We start from the raw sequence: 21,757 nt of genomic DNA, 5'->3' as shown, positions 1-21,757 counted from the left end.
TCCACATGTATTCTATGTATTTTCTAGGAAAAATGGATTAAAAACAAAGCTAAACTCCATTAGTATCACACAAATGGACTAAGTAGAGCAGAATGTGTTTATGAAATGCTGGTGCAGTGAAAATCCCCTTAACTGGTATTCCTAGAAGGGGATCTAACATCTCAGGGTTAGATCAGACCATTTGGAAATACATGTAGAGGTTTGATCAGACCATTTGGAAAGAACTTTTACGCTGTCATTATATGACTCTATGAAGGTATTTATAACTTACATAGGTTTTTTTTCTTTTATACTTACTTTCAATTGAGGGCAAGGTTTAAAAGTGTTCACCCTTAGCTAACTGATTTGCCTCTCTCTTGACCAGCCTCATCTCATGTATACAGGTGCAAATAGCTCATATTTTTCCTCGCATAAATTTTACACACACACACACAGCATAGTACGGTTTACTCAAGTCAGAGATAAATGCCAAATACCTAAGCAGAAAACATCCTTAAGACAAGTAATAAAAATTAAAAAGCAGTATAAACAGAGAGCGGCAAGCATTTTACTTAGCACACTATAGTAATTATCTCATTTAACCCTCATAAAAAGCTTGTGCATAGGTTCCATTTTATTGGTATTCCGAAATGAGATAATTATACTTAGATTAGTTAACTGGGCAAAACAACTAAGCAGACAGGGTTCCTTTATGCTGTAAGCTGAAAAAGCTTTCTCATTTTTTTTTTTTTTTACTTTTATAAAATTGCAAATCACCCTCTCATTTTCAGTTTTCCACTGACAAATGAATGAAAAGAAACTTCTGTTTAAATCAGATTGTTGAAAATACCATTGTGTAAATCTACTGCTTGCTCAGTATCAGATTCTGAGAATACGTCTATCGAAGCTCTCCAGTGCCCTTGAGTTTTTGCATCCAGGGGAATGCTCACAGAATACGAAGTATCAGAATTTAAACATGCTGACCTGAGTGACTAACTTCCTAATCTGCCTGTGTGTTGCTGGTGTGAGGGAAGTTCATGAAAGACATGGAGAAGAGAAATAGAGCAAATGCAGGGAGGCTAAAACAGAGAAGAAAAAAAGTAGCTAATGGCAGTCTCATCATCAAATTTTTATGCATTCCTTGCCTTTTCCTTTTTTTTTTTTTTTTAAGCTCTGCACCTTTGGTAACTGTCGAGTATTATATTATCTCCATTCAAGTCACTTCATCAATTAAATCCCTCCCTCCCACCTCCCACCACACCGGAGGATTAGCCTTTTATCTAACAGAGCTACTCCTGGAGAAAGACAAGATAAAGGGGGAGAAGAGGACCGAGAAAAAGCCTCACAACATTAAGGCAGGTCCACCTTTTTATCTAATGTTTTACATTTTTCTTTTGATTGGACAGGCAGTGAACATTCCTAGCCAGCACCTCACAGCCTGTCAACACTCTAATACTTCATAATTTATAAAACAGCTTTCTTCCCCCAAAAGCTCAATATGCTTTACAGATATCTTATTGATGCTCACAATATTCCTTCAGGGAACTCAGGCGACAAGAATTATGATGTGTTTTCTAGGACGGGGGAAAGACTGAAACAACAAGGATCCATTATCACTAGTGAGTTACAGACAACTATGAACTTTAGATCTAATGCTGTTACCTCCCTGACAGTGCTGGCTATAAAAGGGAATGAAAATGGGTGAGTCCTGGAACTCAGGAGCTCAGGACCTCACAGGGAAGCAGGGAAGGTTGGAGCCTATCCCATCTCTAGACTAGGATGTGTAGTTGTCAATGCCAACTGAACATGGTGTCCAAAAAAAATCCTTAATTTTCTCCCTACAACCACTTCTTTTTTGGTTATTCTCATCTCAGTACAGGACTATGATCCCCCAGTGGGCCAGGCCACAAAACTGTCAGTCACCCCTTGTTGTTCCTTTTCTCTGCCTTCCCTCATTTGCATGTTCAATCCAAGATTGACTCTCAACAAATTCATTTCTACCCCTCTCTTTGGTCCCGGTAATTCGAGATTTATTGCCATCATCCACTCTAATAGTCGGGTCATCAGAGAAAACTGGAAAACTTCCCACATCTACTACTCCAGTGCCCTGGTGCTATTTAGGATTAACAGCATCGTCAACCTTCTGATGACTGCAAAACCCTCCATTCTCCCTTTCTTTGTCTCCCTTTACCACAGTCCACTTTTAACAAAGCAGGAAGAATCATCGTTGGAAAAATGCAATTGTAACTTCTATCCATTACACATGTAAGTGGTTAAAAGAAATTAATTCCACTAGTTTCATTAAAAAAGAAATCCCTTAATTCATAGTCCTATCATACTTCTCAGAGATAGTCACTTTCAATTCATCTGTTATCTCTGTGCATGTGTCATATAAATATGTATATAAAATGCTTCTTCTTTTCTCCCAAAAGGGATATATTTGGCTTTCTTCTAAAAAACACTGTACTGAGGGATACAGAGCACATTTTGATAAACACTATAATGAACTTGATTTTATAAAGGTAGCTATCATCTTAGGAGGGTTGTGAGCTGAGGACAGAGACTGCTTAAGCATTGTTGTTTCTAAACCATTTACTGAAAATTATGTAATCCTTGACTGAACATTAACATGGCTACGTAGCACTATGTTACTCAGCTTCCTCCTCTGTGGGTGGTCATGAGAGTCCTAAATGCGGGAAGCAAACTTTCTCACGTCTTGGCTCTCCAATAAACATTTTTTCACAAAGTAGAACACTGAGTCTAGTTGTAGGCAAAGGCAATCACGATACTCACACTACTTCTTGATTTTTCATTTGAAGGAATTATTTCTATTTACCTCCATCTAAAGAAAATGACAATTTGGCTCTTACCATTCCCCTCCAGAAACCACACATTCAATTTCTATGGCTTCCTCCTTCTGACATATTTTTATCTAATTTTGGTTATGTATAGATATAGCATTTATATTTTTGTGACTGCATGAATGCTACTCAGAGCCATGCTATTGCATATTTAGTTATTCTTGACACTTATAATAAATTTAACCCTCACTCTTCCCCAGCTGTGACATTTTTCTTCAATACATTTGCACACATTACATACTTTCTCAATTGCATCTTTTTTTTCTTAAAGAGATTTCCATTACTTCTTTCTTCTCACCTATTCTATCTAAACCAGCTGGCCTTTAAACCTCATTCACAGAGAGCATTCTGACATCCCCCCTTCATTATCATCTGGAAGATTCTTGTTGCTACTCTTGCTAGTATTTTTTTCTCTGTCATGGACCCCATGCTTCCTCTTTCTTGACTTACTCCTCATTTTCATGGAGGATATCCTCTGGTAACTTTCTGGGAAAGAAAGCAGGAGAGGTGAATTTTAACAACTTGCATACCTGAAAATCTACTTACTTATCTTTATTCTTCAGTGGTACTTTAGAGTAAAATATTCTAGATTCTAGAATGGAAAGCACTTCACCCAGAATTTTTCAAGAGTTGTTCTACTGTCTTCTAGTTTATATATCACTGCTAAGAAGTCTAAACCCATTGCAATCCTCATAATTTGCATGAAACTCTGCTTACTTCTGGAAAATGTGTCTTCAGTGTTCAGAAACTTTACAGTAATATGACTAGGTATGTATCATTTTCATCTGTTGTGTTGGTTACTTGGTAAATCCTTTAAGTCTGGCAATTCAGAACATTTAGTTGTGAGACACCGGGGTCTTTGAAAATTTCTATTCCTCCATTTTCTCTTTTTAGAATGACAATAATTTGAGAATGGACCCACTGAAACAGCCTTCTAATTTCCTTGTCTTTTATCTCCCATTTTGTTTGCCTTTGACTTTTTTTGTGCTATTCCCCCCAAGGAGTTTTTCTCCATTAAGTTACCCAATCCTTTTCATTGGTGTTCTAGTCCAGTTTCATGTCTGAATGTTACAAGAGATCTGCTCTGCTTATTTTACGTGATCACATTATTACAGTACCTTCTAATATTTAATTGAAATCAGATTTCCTAAGGTTTTTTTCCCCCTCTATTTGCAAAGTCTTGGTTTCCACTAACCCACCATCTTTAAATCTAAGCACTGCAGTGATCTTTTAGAGAACATAATAATGCTTTTTCCCTGTTAAAGCCTTCTAGTATCATGCTACCATACTTCAAATAAAGGCTAAATTTCATTCCATGGCTCAAAGGTTGAAAATAATTTGGCCCTTGACAATCTTTGCAAATCTACCTCATTTCATTATCATACATGATAGAAACTCACATATCTGTCAAATAAATGATCATGATAACATTCACAAATTTACATAACCTTGAATTTAAGATTTTTTTCTGTTCACCACAATGTTCCTCTGCTAGTGCAGACTTTCAAAACTGTTTTGCACTCCAAATCATCCTTCTTACCAATGCAAGATGATTTTCCTAATTGTGCACTCTTGTTCTAAAACCATTCTGACTCTTTGATGATAAACGAGAAAGAGGAATGGTATCAGTCTAGTAGAAAAGCTTCTTGAGAATAGGACTTCAACCTATAAAAGTGATTACTGGTAGAAATAAGTAGAATAATCTCATATGCTTATTCAATCAATAAATGAGACCAGATTATTGAGTTCTCTCTGCAAAAAGACTAAGGACATTTTTTTTATTATTAAAAAGGTCTTTTTCTAATGTTAGGATGCAGAGGGTGTGTTCACTCAAAAATTTTAATTATTTTTTAAAGATTTTTTTTTAATTCATTCATTTGAGAGAGAGAGCATGAGCAGGGAGAGGTGAAGAAAAGTAAGAGGGAGAGGGAGAAGGAGACTCCCTGCTGAGCAGGGAGCTGGACACGAGTGCTCAATCCCAGGACCTTGGGATCATAACCTGACTCGAAGGCAGATGCTTAATCCACTGAATCACCCCAGTACCTTAATTTAATTTCTGTCAAATAAAATACTTGCTCAAAATAATGTCAGAACCTCCTTGAATAGTGGGAAGGTGGGAGTAAGTCAAGGCTAGGGCGATGGCAATGGAGGGAGGTTTAGAGCTGAGTTTGGAAATGGAAATGCAGAAGGAGACAACAAGGAAGATGGGTTGGAAGATACAGAGGCAGGTATAACCCAGAAATAAACACAACCCAGGATTAGTAACTACACGAGAGTCCTATTCTACTGTCAGGCAGGAAGGGTTGGGGGAACTAGACATAAGAATGCAATTTGCTAATCCATTCTTTTCCACCACGTTAGATGCTTCTTGAATCCACAAAGACAGAATCTTCTTCCCCAGTGTCACAACCCTTATTTATACTATTTACTATTATCTCTCTTAACAGCTGCTGAAATAAACTCCTAATTGATCTCTACATAGCCACTCCTGTGCAGCTCTATCCATTCCTTACACAGCACCCAGAATGCTCTTAAAAGCCAAATCTGATCACATCACTCTCCTGCTGAAATCCTGTAACCACCTTTAGCTGTTCATGGAATAAACCCAGAATCTTTAACCTGGATCAGGAAGCCCTTCATCTTCCACCCCCAAAATGAATCTACAATATTTTTATATATTACTCTTCTCCCTGGTCTTCTCTAGTATACAAATCCCTGTTGACTTTATAGAAATAGCTGGAGCTCACCTTCAGAGAGAAATTTCCCCAGACCAAAAGATTACATGAAAGCCCTCATCATATTTTCCCAAGGTACCTTCCACTTCTTGCTAGCACAGAGCACTCTTGTAATTCCTTAATATCTTCTAATATATATTAAATAAGATGCTTAGCCTCATACCTAGTACATAATATATACTAAATAATTATTATAATAACAACGAAGCTATTTCTTGAATGCTTAATATGTACCAGACGTTCAATGCTTTATCAACCTTAATTTACCTATCCTTGTTTCAGCATTGAGGAAATTGTAATACAGTGTAATTATAGGAAAGTTCCAAAGCTTATGAGGTAGTGAAGAACACTGATTCTGCAATCAGGTTACTGGGCTCACATCCCATCCCAGCTCTGGCACCTGTTGTGCAATCCTAGGCACATGACAGGTAATAACAACACTTAAAGGATTTTCACAAGGATTAAATGAGGGGAAGAATAAAAGGAATCATTCATCCCGGAGTATATTCACTGTCTATGTCTGAGGGTATTGGTTCAAATATTTCAGTGTACTACCTCTAATTTTATATCACTGAGGTTTTTGGTCCCTAGTAGCTGAGTAGTACCTATTTGGGAATAAAATGCAAGTACTGTTTCAGATATACACATTGTAGCCATTAGTTATAGTGCTGGGGCATGTGTATTACATAGTGAGTGTAACCATGAGCCATTGTGCAGGAAATCTGAGCTCTCCTAAAAGAATTGGGTATTTTGCAACATCTGGAGTCAATATACTAAACAAAGCAGTGCTCACCAGCGCTAAAGTGAGAAGCAATAGAATTTAGCATTCAAGGGTCCCCTGGGTGTGAGGTGTTTCCTTCCTCACATACCCCCCATTTTTCAGATAGAATAAAATTTAAATAAAATGTGTTAAGGAGCATGTCCACAAAACCATATTTCTGATTTCATTGTTCTAAAACCATTTCCCTTGGAGAAGAAAACTTCCACTTCTGTATCTTAATCTGGTAAGACGGAGAATGAAAATCAGTAAAGTAAGGGCTGTTTTGCCAGTATAAACAGTCCTGTGCATCTGTATGGGAGGCTCTGCCCTATTCCTAGTGATGAAAATGGAACGGCTGTGTTCGGTATGCTCTTCAGTATGCCTGGGGACTACCCTAGTTCAAAATACCTGATAAGTAGAAGACAGCCCTTCTCTGGCACCTAAAGAGAGTTTATTATCTGCTCCATTAGCGTCATGCCCACTCAAAGGAAAACTGCTTCTAAGGGCCTTTTAGAACTGCTCTTCAATTTCTTCTTACCCTCAGTGCATTATTATTTTCCTATTTTGAGAAGGGTTCACTTGAGACTTACAACCTGCTTAGGTGAAACTGGAGATAGCTATACTGTATGTCCACAGCCAAGTCAGAAGTAGTTAGAGATTCCCATAGAACAGCATGAGTCTAGACTATGTTTTACCTAACAATTAATTTATGGAACACGTAAGTGATTAATTCAGCATGAGTCCAAGCAGTTCCATTTTCCTCCATTAATACTTCCAATCTCTCTTCCTTGCTAGGTCCAATGGCTGCTGAAATGTAAGAGATGCCTTGGTTCTGGGAAAAGGTACCTGAAACCAGGCTTAGAGCCTTTGGCATAGATCCTTAAAGCCTGAGCACTGGGAAAAATCAAGTATTATGAGATGTGTGCATGCCGGGGGGCATTTGAGATTGGTCTTCTGTTATTAGATCTAAATGTATCCATACATTTCACTTCCAGCATACCAAAATGGTGCCAAAAGACTGATAGTAGACTATTCTTCTTCAGTCCATGAAGCTAAAAGAGAGTGCAAATATACCTACAAGTCATAAAAAGGGAGCTGAGACTTTGGAATTTCATACTTGGACATCACACCACTCACCTATCTAGGACTAAGGAAAAAGTGTTATTAAAAAATCTAAGAAAAACAATTAAGAAAGGATTCTAACCATGTAACAAGTGATCCAAAACGGAAACTTCACCATGAATAAAAGTAGAGATCAGGGAATAATAGTAAGCAATAGCAATGTATATTTATATACATTGTATATATAATATATAATAGGCTCTATGTTGTATATATTTGTCTATATAACTATATATAATATATCCACATATGGATGTATAATTATCCACCTACCTTTGAATATATAATGATATACTGTCTGAAGGTATATAACTTAAATAAGGATACAAAATCTTAAAAGGTGACACTCAAAGGGATGTCCTTATTACTTTTAGATGTTACACATTTCTTCTCTCAGTTGATCATTAGGCCGTTAACTTTCTCTGTGGCTCTGCTTTACTGAACAATCTTTTTTTAATATATAATCACATCAACTTTTTTTCTACAAATTACACAGCATTTTTAAACATCTTCTATTAAAATGCAAATGCTCAGGTAATTGTTCCACAGTATATAATTGTTTACTTGTATCCCACAATGAGAAATGACTTGCTGAGGATTTGAGGTCACTGGTGGTGGTGTGTGAGATCAAGACCCAGTGTGGAAACATCTTCCCCCTAGATTACATTCTATATTTACACCATTAAGTTTAATCTATGTACCCCTGTACTTAAGAATCATAACCTAGTGAGCTATTATAACAGATTTGAAAATACATGACTCCTTATATATGTCAAAACAGAAAAACACAAGTTGAACCCACCTGGTTTATGAGATGACCTCATAATGCCCTAAGGCAATTGTACATGAGAAAGGTCAACACATTTTGCTTACCAAGAAATGAGAGCTTATGGAAAGACACTGCATAACATGTACACATATGGGGTGGAAGGTACCATCATAGTGATGGCCATTGAGTGAGCTGCGTGTTCAGTTCAACATGACAGCTAAATGAGCTGGTGGAAGAAAGTCAGAAGCCTGGTGTTACTCAAAGGACAGGCAAGAAAAGCAAGAAAATACTGAGGGGCCACCTTTGCTATTTGTCCTTAAAGGGACTCTGACAGTTAAGTCTTAATAGCATGTGAAACCTAAACAGGGGTGCAAGAAATTTCACTTCTTATATTTTTTTAAAAGTGCGTTTACTCTCTAGCTGGAAGTCCCACTCCATCTAGAAGTATAAAATACAGTATTTCTAATTTATGCTGAAGTTGAACCCTGCAGGGTAAATTCAGTCCATTCACCTTTCATTTCCTTTCCTCTTCATCTCCCCAGGGCAGCATCTCAGTGAGTGTGCTCGTGGAGGGGTGAGGCTGCAAGAAGAAATTCCCTCAGCAACTGAGGAAAGACCTCTGTTTTCCACAATCTCCTTCCAAGAGACTTCTTTCAATGCCTTACTCTTCTGTTCCTTCTCCTCTCCCTGCCCTCTCCTAAATTCAGAGGCTCTTCAACTCTCCTCAGAGGGAGAGTGGTTCTGCATTGGATGCACAACCTTCCGATCTTGCTGTGTTACACGTGAACCACAGCTTTGGAATTAAAAGCCAAAACGTGATACCTCAGTTCCCTGGTTATATAGAGATAAGCTTCCCCAAAGCTAAGGATTGCTCATGTTTAACATGAAATAAGGAAAGGCCAAGGGACAAAATGGAATGTGAGGAAACATCCATGCGCGCGCGCGCACACACACACACCCCTCTCAAGTAATCCACAGAAGCTTTACATCACTATCCACGCCATAACATTTATGTCATGCTACAACCCACCTTCGACCTTCTATCTCTGCCTCAAGACAAAGAAAGTGTACTTCTCATACAGATGCTTCCCATCCCCACTGCATCCCTTCAGAGAACGGGGGCAAAGCATCCCCCTCCAAAATTCGTTGTTTCAGAGAAGTCATTTCCACACACAAATAAATACATAGCAAGATGGATGGGTGTTAGGTCTTCCAGACTGTCCACAAACATGTGAATAGGACTAGATGCTGAGTATAATGCCTACTTTCCTCCAAGCATATCATTGCCAGGGATGAGACAAATAACATGATTTACACACTGGAAGCGACAAGTATAATAAGTTGTGTTGTCATTACATAAAACGATGCTCTATGTAATATAGCCTTCATGGTTTCATTTAAAAAATTCAAATCTATTTTGAATAAAATTTGATGGACTTTCACTTATTCCCATAAAACAGTCATAGTCCTAGCACTTGGAAAATGAAAAAATTAAAGTATGAAAATTAAATGACTTATCTAGAGAACGGTGTTGAAAGTAAAATTTCAAAAGCAATGAGTAATAATACCTTGGGAACATTTGTATTAAGTCATTTGGCTATTCTTGGAATATAAGATGGAGAAACTCCAAAATAAGTCTGCATAATGACCATATTCAATGTGAAGTCAATAAAAAGAAGATAATAAGGATTCCTACATTCTTCCTTTTTGCTTTTTGTAACACACCTACAATAAGGAAATATGGGTAATTTGATGTGAATAGATACCAATAAAGAGATGTGAACAAACAACATAAACTTTCACAATGTTAATTTTCTTTGTTGTCATTTTACTTATTCAACTAGCATTCAACCAGTCAACAATATATTGCTTAAATACCTACTCAGAAAATGCTATGAAGATCTCTTATAAAAATTCTTTTTTAGGACCAGTGTCCTTATATAACAATTTGGTACCATTCTAATAGAGGCATTTTTTGCAACAAAGATGACACATAAAATCGAGTCAAATTGTTAAGCATTGGCTAAATGGAACTCAATTACCCTCTATACGGCTGATTTTACTCTTTTATGCAGGACTCTGGGCCTCTAAATATCCTGAGCTGAACTGAAGATATTTAAATCTTGAAAGAACTCCATAAAGGAAATTCTACAATGTCTTGCAGAAGAGTACTCTAGCAAAGCTTATTTAGCAAAACCAAGCCCATCAACAACTCAAATCCCACTGAAAGGAGGTAGTTAGATCATAGTTTCTAGAAACACCATGTCATTTTGAAAGCACTCGCTTGGCATGCTCCATTGTATGAATGACGTCTGGCCTTTCTAACTCAGTTCAACTCATACGGATGCATATGAGACTCTTTTTTTTTTTTTTAATTCCCCAAACTCTTCAAGATTCTCCCTCAGATTGCCCTTCCAAAATTAAAAAATATATAAATAATGAGAGCATCCACAGGGTAGTGAGGCTTTCATTGCACAGTAACTCAATTGCACATAGTAGCTAATTACACATTGCAAAACTGATTTTTCTGGGAAAAAAAAATAGAAAATAAAAACCTAACTTTGTATAAGAACATACATGAACAGTTACTTTTTTGGCTAATGTTTAAATTTATTAAACTTAAATAGCTCATTAAGCTTTAAAATCTGCTTTTCCTTTTTTTTTTTTTTTTTTTTTTGTCAGTTTTATTTATTTATTTATTTGAGAGACAGCACATACCAGTGTGAGCAAGTGGGGAAGGGGAAGAAGGACAGGGAAAGAGAGAATCTCAAGTAGATGCCACCTGGAGTGCAAAGTCTGACATGGGGCTCAATACCATGACCCCGAGAGACCAAGACCCGAGCTGAAATCAAGTGTTTGTTGCTCGACCCACTAACACACCCAGGTGCCCCAAGTCTGCCTTTTCTTCTATAGCTAGTTTTTATGAAACCTACTAATTACCAGTATTGTGGTGAAGACAAAACACTTAATATATGGTTCCTGACCTCAGAAACAAAGAGAAAGAGAGAAAGAGATACACAGGCTAACTATACAGCAAATCAAAATATGACTTTGAAACAAGAGAAGCAACAATAAAGTGTTAATGAGAGAAATGTCACAGCAGAGATAAAACTGAATTCAGTCTTAAAGGCCAGGCAGGATTTTAAGTCAAGAAACCAGGATAGTCAATGTGCCTCTGGTCTACCAAAAGCTTCTGGGCAAATACACAAAGAATGTGAAATGAGAGATATAGTCTGAAACCATCAAGTAGTCCGTACAGGCCAGAGCAGACTTAAATTTCTGTCTTTGGCCTAAATTATAAAGGGTTTTCATATGGTTAATAGCCAGTATGTCAAGCTTCAAATTCTGGAAACAATCATTTAAATTATTTTGTGGAATACCATGCCAGTTGGGCTGCTGGAAATTTCTACCCATCTTATGACACTTCAAATTAACATTTCCTTTCATCTGTGATGATTTTGTGATTTCTGTTTTATTTCTTTACATAGATCACACATTCAAATCAAAACTGCTGAGACATCTTGGTGATAAATTTCTACCCTTTTATAACTTTAAGGAAAAATCAAACCCAACAGAAACCAAGCAAGCAGATGTAGTTTATTTATCCCAGCAGTCATTGCCAACAGGCCACCAACATTTTGAAGCATAGAGTAACTTATGCTTTGAACCGAAGCTTTAGGTTGCCACACAAGTTAAATGTAATTTTATGAATGATTCTCTAAGTCTGTTGTACACATTTCCAGCTCAAAATATTCCTGATGAGAAAGCATAGCATTTTGTCTGTCTCCTTGAAAACCTCAATCTAGATGGATAATGGGAATGAATATTCAAGACTTATAAATTAAGAGAGTAGTAATATTTTGACATATGAAGAGTAATTGCATGTTAAGATGGAACTTTTATTCTTCCATCTGAAATTTTGTCTAAAGACAAAAACAATTAAAACAGACGCCAAGTATACCACATTCTACAGCAAGGGTCAACAAACCCTTTCTGAAAAATACTAAATAATAGTTACTTTCAACTTTTCAGTTCATCAAGTTTAATCACTCAAGCATGCCATTGTATGTGGAAAGCAGCACAGATAACATGCAAATGAATGACCATGGCTGTTTTCCAATAAAACTTTACAGACACAGAAATTTGGATTTCTCCTGACTTTCACATACCACAGAATATTCTTCTTTTGATTCTTTTCTCAACTGTTTAAAACTATAAAAGTCACTCTCAGAGCACCAGCCATAGAAAAAATTAGGACCAAGACAGATTTGGGCAGGAGGCTAAAGTTTGCCAAATCTCTTTTCCAGAAGGAGCCGCTAGACAAGCTATATAGGACATGCTAAGAGACAACAAAAGGCTTTTTTAACAGCATTTTTGATGTGCCAATTCCAGAATATATAAATGAGAGAGAGTTGACAGGATAGGGAAAATTGTATGCTACGTTAATTTCCTTACCACTCTCAACATCAGAGGAGGCCATGGATTCTTCCACGTACCTGGAGAAAATGTGCTTTCCTTGAAGTTTTGGCTTCGGGTGGCAAAGAGAATCAGAGTTGCACTGGTAGGCTGCTGCCCTTCCTTCTATGGAAAAGAAAGAATGAGTGAGTTTTTGCTTGTCTCAAGAGAGGGACCAGGCTACTATCATTTTGAAGGGGACATTACCCAGAAAGATTGCCCAAAGGAGTAAAGAGATCCCAAAAAAGGAAATCTGTGCGGATCAGCCAAGGGATCCACAAGCCATAAGGCAACGGATCAGCCATAATTGGCCAACTGGAAAGACTTGGAAGACAGAACCTGCTATACTGTCTGCCCCAAGGAACCACAGCAGAAGTGGTTTAGAAAACCCTGAATATTCCATGAGCTTGTAGCTAAGAGAAAACCAAGGACAGATTAAACTCTTGACTGCCACCTAAGTATATGCCTCTTTCCCCTAAATCCTTTTCTCCTGCAGAGATGTGTAAGGAAGGAAGAGAGGAAGAAACCAACAAAAACTATCACCTTCCCCCCTTTCTGAAAGCCCAACCCAAGACTGAAATTATGTGATTAATTCTGCCAGGGACATCATATCCCAAATAAAACCATTTTTTAATCTAAGATGAAGTCTGTGATTTTATCTAATAAAGTTCATAAACACTTTGTGATATACCTGCTTTCACCCAGGAAAAACAAAAGGATTATTTAGCAAAAGAAGTTTAGTTGCTTAGGGTTAGGTTTTAACAGGGAGTGGCAGAGAAGAATAAATTTGGCTTCTGCTTATTCCCCATCAGTTCAGTCTCGCCGCTCAATCAAAGAGAACTGTAATTGGAAAACTTCTCATAATAAGGTTTTGCATTTGTATTCTTCTAATCGTTCAGAATTGACATGGCAATGGCTGAAGTTCTTGAAAGCCAAGAAAAAATATTAAATTATGTACACGGTTCCACACCTTAATTGCACTTTGGCTTCATACTGACATAACACATTTCCCCTGCCTTTGGTAGTACACACTGATTATTTCAGAAGCAATTTCAATATTCTCTAAGTAAAAGTGATAAAAGAATCTAATGAATTTCTCAAAAGCAGCCTGTTTCAAAGATGACTGTCATATCATCAAATATTTATTTTTCGCAACTTTACAGGCAGAAATGAATCATTCCTCACTTAGCATTACTTATGGAAAGAAATATGTAGCATTTTCGAGATCTGCTTTTGACAATGTTTTCAAGCTCTTACATTTAAAGTAAAATATAAATTTGGCAATGAGTGGCACTGGTATTGACATTTTCCTATATTTTGAGAAGTTGCCTAAATGCAGGCATTCACACCACCTCTAAGAGAGCAAGGGTGTGAATCAGGGTCATTTCACAACAAATAGGTCCTTTTAGAAAAACTGAACTGAACAGATTTTCCAAATTCACAAGTAGAGTTTACTCTGTCACTTGCTATCCTAGGTCAAAAATAACAGTCTCTGTACCTAGGTAGTGTGACCATAAGAATCACCTTTAAACCAAAACAAAAGGAAGACACTATTAATAATTACATCAGAGACAACATAGGTGAACTAGGACTTTGCTGGACTAAGTGTAGGTATGGGCACCTCAGTTATAACTGACAGGCTGTAAGTAAGTTTCCAAAACATCTTCCAGCAACAGTCCCCAAGCTATCAGTAATATACTCATGAATAATTATACTCAGGATTCTGTTAAAATATATAATATCTATCTTTTCCTTACCTATGAATTTCCAAATAACAAAGTTGTGGACTTTCGAATATTTTCCTTATACACCACCTTCTCATTTTTGCCTTGACAAACTTTATGTGTTGTGTTCATTTCCCTTCTCAACTTTCAAACTCATATTGCCACACAAATAGAAAGAGCCTCACGACGTGGGTTACTGCTGCTTTTTAATTTCCATAATGGATGTCGGTAAATATCAAAGAGATGGGAGGGAAAATCTGCACTTTAGGCCAAGGTAGGGGAGCTCGGCGGCTTGTGCAGTCTTTTCATTTTACCAGGTGACTTGGGATTTGGAAAATTAAACATTTCAAAGATTAAAAGGACTGGGGAAAATGATTTAATAATCATTACAATAATTTCCACAACCTACTTCACAGCAAGACGTGGGTCTCATTAAATTCAGCCACAGATGAGTGAGCCAGAAAGATGTGGTGAAGACCTCAGAACAAAGGTGACTTGCTGAAGTTATAAGCAAACAGAATAAAGCACTTTCCATCAGTTCCAAGTGAGCAAAGACACCGAGACAAATTCCTTGCACTGAAATTGTGCCTAATTACTTAATGGATATGTTAGAGGACAATGTTACCAATTTGTGGATATAAATGGTTTTCCCATTTCTTTCCTCACTGAAGGCCTTTCTTTATTGGCCATGAGCTTTTCAAACTGCACCCAAGGCTCAAAGCAGTTGGAACTCAAGCAGGAAATCACCATCCAAACAGAGTCTAACATTGATCTTTATCTCCCAAGAGACGTTCAGGACCCTGTAGACACTGTGACTGGGAGCTCCATCCAGGCTTCTGCGAGCCTATGATCTGTGAGCTCTTCACCCTGCACCAGCCCTTCAACACCAATGGTCTCCTTACCTTTTTTTTTTCCCTCTCTCTCCTTATCACCTCTCTTAATTTTAATATGAAATAAGAGAATACCCCATCCCTAAGATCACTCACCATTCTTTTTAAATGACCATATTCTGTAGCTTCTCCCATTTCCCATAAGGCTCATTCCAAGTCATCACGAATCTCCTGGAGTCCAGTCAATCAGCAAGCACTCTTTTCTACTTATCAAGAAATGGCCCCTGATTCTTTCTCCTCCACCAACACAAGTCATCATCCCCACTCTTGTAAACCCCTCTTCTTTCCAGTGCCTGCTATGCCTTGCCATGCGTCATTTCACCTCTTCTCAGTCATCCTCTGAGACCTGCTCTTGGCTACTTCTTTCCTCTCCTGTAACTTCAGACTTTCCCTCTCTTCTGTCTCCCTTGCCTCCCAAACCCACACCCTATAAACATGTGCAAGTTGCTCCCATCTTAAAACACACACATATCATCAACTGAATAAAGAAAATGAAAAATCTCTTAATCCTGTTAAGTTTCCAGCTCTTTCTTTCTCATAACCCTAAAACACTGTCTTCCCTGTAAAATGCTTCCCTTTGTGTCTAAGACAGTGTTCTCCAGTGATGATTTTTCCATCTTAAGGGCTACTGCTCAGGTCCTCTTCCCTCTTACCATACACTGGGCATGGCCTCAATTTCCGTCCTCTTCTGGTAATTACATTATATATATATATATATATATATATATATATGTATATATGTAAGATATAATATATAAATATATATATTAATATATTAAATTATATATTATATATAATTAATATATTATAATATATAAAATATATTTTAATATATTTTAATGTTAAACATATTAAAATATATTATATGTTATATATCTAATATATCTTAAAATATGAATAATATATTTAAATATAAATATATATTTATATATAAATATATATGTATCCCTAGGATCACTATATGTAAAAATATATAATACATTTATATATTATAATATATAAATGTATTTTTTATATATATATAAAATATAAGTCCTCCTAGACCTCTTTTCTGAGATTTAACCTTTTCCTGGCTGTTTCTATCTCGATGTAGCATCACAGATATCTCTAATTCAGTACATTATAATGTAATTCATTCTTCTCCCATCAAACCTGCAGAACCCTTAAAGAGTATGCACCATTTCAGGATTGCCATAACCAGCAGTCCTGTCTCTAAAGTTAAAAGACTCACAAGTCATCCTGGATAATCTGCTTTAAATCATTTTTCTCCACCCCCTAGTTTACCGCTGGCTATTTCTCCACTCCTTGGAATCAATTTAGCCCTATTTCACGCTGCCTTCATCTCCCGCATCATCACCTTCCACTTGGGCTAATAAACTGACTGGTCTTCCTAACTCCAACCTTGCTCTTACTCACAAACTCTTCTGATGGAAGAGAAGGAAAAGTAAGCCAAGTATCTGATCTTTTTGTCAGTTAGTCAGTGCTCTAATAGTATACCCAACCATATCTATCACTGCTGCTTTGAGTTGAGAAAGTGAGGAGATGATCTCTCCTTCCTTTACCACCTTGATGGTAGACATGAAACTGAGCAACCAGTTTTCTTTGTCTTCTGTTAGAATCCAGGTAAACTAGCCTGTGTTGGCCTTTGTTACTTGGTGCTGATGCTAGATTCACCTGTCATATTTAGGCACGGTCTGGGCATGACAACATGGCACAGTAGTGTGCCCTGAGTTGAGTTTCCTACAAAGAATTTTAGAGTCTCCTAAGACTGATTTAAAATTGGGAGCAAGGCTTTGTTTCACTTTTCCATGAATTATTAACATGACAAGAAACCAGGAAATGGCAGAATAAAAGGAATACAGATGACCAAAATCATAAAAGAAGGATTCAGGAGAAGCAAGAATGTCTCTGGGGGTGGGGAAACCAGAGAATCCTTTCAGGAAAGAGGCAAAAATAACAAACTTTATAATATTTTTTAAAAATATTATTAAATATCTTAGAAAATTCTGATAAGGCTGGTGGCTTTCTAACTCCCAGCCACCAAATGAATTACTACAATGCTGGAAAATCTGTTTGGGGAAATCTGCTCCAACATTAAGTCCAGCTGTTCTCAATTATTATAAGCAGACTAAAGTACTGCTAAGAGACAAATAAGAATTTGGAAGAAACCACTGGAAATGGGACAATCTAGTAATGATGACCACTTTAAAAGCTCCTGAATTCCTATTTCCCCACCATTGTCCCCACCTCTAAAACACAACAGGAAAACCGGTCAGGTAGTATCCCATGAAACCCTTCATTAGGCTAGAGATCATAAATCATTGCCCATCCTGCTGGAGCAAGAGAGGAGGGATACAGAAATTAAAAAGCCACTATCTGCATAAAATGTGAGCCTAAGCTTGAGTTTGAACTATTAACATCAGTACCTCTCAGACAGGTGCTGACCTCAGACTAGAGCTGTCCCAACAGAAGAGATACTTAGAAGTCTGCAAATCAGTCCTTAACCTGTGCTATCATGTACCAACAAAGAAAGCTCTTGATTCTGTGGTATTACTCAAGGGAAATAATAAAAACAAAACAAAAATATAAACTCTGGTGCTGACAGATGATGTGTAACCGAGTTACATCCTTAGTCTCGTTGCATAAACAAACTGAAGGTAAGAGATTTTAAAGAAAGAACTTGACTAGAGTCATATAGCTGGTAAGAATATGGTCACGGATCACCTTGAATCAAGAGCTAGTTCTACTACTTTCAAGACAGACTCACGATCTGGGTACCTGGGTGGCTCAGTGGGTTAAAGCCTCTGCCTTTGGCTCTGTCATGATCTCAGGGTCCTGGGACTGAGCCCCACATCAGGCTCTCTGCTCAGCAGGGTGCCTGCTTCCTCTTCTCTCTCTGCCTGCCTCTCTGCCTACTTGTGATCTCTGTCTGTCAAATAAATAAATAAAATCTTAAAAAAATTAAAAAGAAGACAAACTCATGCTCTAAGGAGGGGGAAAAATTTATATAGAGATGCCAGCTATGACATATGAGAATAGGAATATTCTCATATATGACATATATGAGAATAATCCACTGATGAACATTACTCATTTTCTAGAGGAAGTTTACATGCTTCAAGCCAAATCTTGCCCACAGAAAAGTTTTTAACCTGAATTTTAAAAAATTAAGCTAAAATATAAATGCTGGGAAATTTTACATAAAATGCCAGGACATGGGCTTCTCTTGAAAAATAAGCAGGTCTGGTGAGTCAGAGCTGACTTTTCTACATGAAAATTTTCTCTTGGAGATAATTAAGGACTATGGCATTAATGCAGAATGGGGCTTCCATGTGACCCTCTAATACTTTTCAGCTCACCAGACCAGGGTTCAAGTTTGCTGTATCTCTACTGTATTTAAATGTCTGCTTCCTTAAGCATTTCAGGAATGCTTTAATTTATTCAGGGTCCTACCCTTTTGGGGGGCTACAGGTGTTTTAAATTGATACAGAGAAAAAAGTCATGATAAAGTAACAGAAAGTAAAGGGAAAGAGCCAGCATGTCTAACTTCACAGTTGATAGCTATTCAGGAAGTAATTGGGCAAGGGAGAAAGTAGAAATACCATTGAGATATCATGTAGAAAGTGTAGTTGATTCTACTCACTAATTGCAGGGTAAGAGAGACACATGATTAATGCAGACAGAGCTCCCAAGTATATTGCTCCTGAATCCCAGTAGAGGATGTGGCACACAGGGGCTTCACCGGCCTTCTAAACCATCAGCATAGTCTGCATTATTGTTTTTTTGTTTGTTTTTTGTTTTTGTTTTGCTTTGTTTTTCAGTCTCCATTGTTTTTAAGAAGAAAAATCTTTCAGATTTTACAGCATTTTCAACAAACCCCCCAACCAAAAGTAATCATTTAGACACTCAGAGTTAGGAAAGATGTACCAATTTTCAAGTGAAATGATTCTGAAAACACAATCATGAGCTTCAGCTCTGCTGGGAACACCATGAGAAATGACAGAAAAAACTGTTGGGATAATTTGAGTTTTTGCCTAAATATGTTTTCGGTTTGTTTATACAAATGTAGAAATAAAATGATAAATTATAGGCGGAAACTAGAAAACAGATTTTTTTAAAACATGTTTTATAGGAAAGGTATTTATTTTACATTCATACAGAAGAAAGACACCCTAAGAAATTGATGTCTACTTTATGTCAGATACATTCTTCAGAAACTGTCATATCATCTTGGGATTTAAACTTTCTGCTTAGTATCAAATGAATGAATTATTGATATCACCTAGCAACTGCCTTTCCTTTTATCCTGCTTCACATTTGTCACTGCAGAAGACCAAACTTTGTTCATCATCATAGGGAAAATGTGTTAAAATGTATTCATTAGAATTGTACTAATTTGCAGCCAACTATTTGGGATTTGTTTTTCTAAACTGATAATCTGGTTAATTCCATCACTAAACGATAACCTAGCATGACATATATATTTATACAAGCATGTTATTAATATTTAAATTATATTAGTTCTGTCTCAATATTTGACAGTTCCCAGTAAGGTGAATGGTAACAAATTGTTTTAAGTAATGGGTAATTTTTTAAGGCAGCAATATAAAACAAAGTCCCTTTTCTTATATTAACTACTATTTCCAGTTTATCATTTTAGATATTGAATACCTTATGCATAATATTTACACACAAACACATACACACACCCACGATGGCATCAGATTCTGATGGTTATATTAAAGGAACCAGGCCACAAGCATTTATAGAACAATGCCGACTTGATACAGCAAGAGATTTCACCTTAAAGGGAGCAAGATCCTGGTACAAGTTTAAGCACAGATCTGTCTTACAAATAGAAAAACTTTAAAATTTCATAAAATAGAGGAACTGAAAGTGGGTCAGTTGTCAGTAATGTATTAATTTTTCAACACAGGAATTTAATACTCTTACACTCTTTTTTCCGACTTCCTTTGAAGTTAATAGCAGCCAAAATGGAATAAGTTTGAATATAGAATCAGCATATTGCATTTGTTAATGTGGAGGATTTGAAGTACAAAGGAAATTAATGAGTCCTTTAAACTAACACAATTTTATGTTTTGCTTTGAACGTGTAGTCGCATTGGAAGGCGGCGTTTGTGCTAAACTGGTAAAAACAAGAAAGACAGCAAGTAGCAGGGTTTCTGTAGTTCAAAGAAATTCCACAGGGAGCCTGCTTCAAACCACAAAATCCCTACTCCTCATTACCCATGTCTAGTAGCAAGCCCTATTATTTGGGGGAAGTGGAGAGCAGGGGGGCACACCAAAGCAGGCTATGCAACAAGGTAACATTCTAACTTAGGAAAGAATATCAGAATTTTGACATGTGTCAGATATCAATGAAATATTCTGAGTATCAGTCACACTACCATACATTGTCAGCTTTATCTCCAATAGGGACTACTTCACTACTGATATCATAGTTGGTTATAATAAATTCTTTATTATCTTACAGTATATATCAAATATACCCCTTTCTGGCTGTCAGTATTAGGATCACATCTCTTCTCATAAAATCGTTCCTTTTAAATAAACCAACATTGTCATATTACAACTCCTTTTGACCGTTATGAGGCCACGCTATGGGACAAAAAGTGAATGGCTTGAGAGAAGGTATTACCTTCCTGGGGATCCCTTCTTACATATTAATAGTTTCAGGTAGATATTTTATATATATTCAGGAGATTTATACTTCATATGAAGCATCTTCTCTTGGCCCAAGTCATAAATTAACCCAATCTATTACTGATTCCAAGAGTACTGATCTTCCTTATTGGAACATTCTGGCTTAATGGATTATATTTCATTCAGGAGAGCCACCACTGGGATTCATTTCTAAATGTATATACCCGAGGAAGAAGGGGAAACCAGGAAATCACTCTGCTCGTTCTTATTTCTCTCTTGTCCTGACCTAAATTAGTGATCAGTTATTTCTGGCTAACTTCACATTAAATCAAATACTCTTTATTCTACAATTAGACATTTGGCTTTATGCATCCAGAAACATAGTACAATGAACCTTCATACTTTTTTGAGAATCACCTAGAAACACTAATACTAATGCCTGGGGCTCCAACTCCAGAGATTCTGACGCAAGTGGTATAGCATAGGACCCAGCACCCAAATGGTGATGGTGATGGTATTGAACTATATGGTAATGATGGTAAGGACACTTACAGTGGTGATCACTTTGTAGTGTATACACATACTGAATTACAATGTGATACATCTGAAACTTACATAATGTCATATACCAATTTTACCTCAATTTAAAAAAAGAAAAAATATTTCCTAGCTCAGTATAAACAAGATGACCAAACTAAAGCTATTGGTTTTAATAATTAACCAACATAATTTTCAAAGAAAAAAAAAGTTGTTTTAAGAAATTCAAATAATATAATTTTCACAAGAATTGTCACTGTC

The 21,757-nt window shown here is 36.8% G+C and overlaps 1 long non-coding RNA gene across 1 annotated transcript in view; it reads right to left on the bottom strand.

Moving 5' to 3' along the window:
* The window catches only part of LOC123388889, a 367,744-nt gene that overhangs the window by 199,118 nt on the left and 146,869 nt on the right, over positions 1-21,757 (bottom strand). Inside the window, exon 2 of the long non-coding RNA XR_006603413.1 lies at positions 12,723-12,807. This is a non-coding gene — a long non-coding RNA (uncharacterized LOC123388889). The remainder of the gene's footprint in view (positions 1-12,722; positions 12,808-21,757) is intronic.

Source organism: Mustela putorius, unplaced genomic scaffold (genome assembly GCF_011764305.1).
Source record: "Mustela putorius furo isolate JIRA1106 unplaced genomic scaffold, ASM1176430v1.1 tig00003923_pilon_pilon_pilon, whole genome shotgun sequence".
Lineage (NCBI taxonomy): Eukaryota > Metazoa > Chordata > Mammalia > Carnivora > Mustelidae > Mustela > Mustela putorius.
The sequence above is the reverse complement of the archived record's forward strand: the minus strand, read 5'-3'. Positions and strand labels throughout refer to the sequence as shown.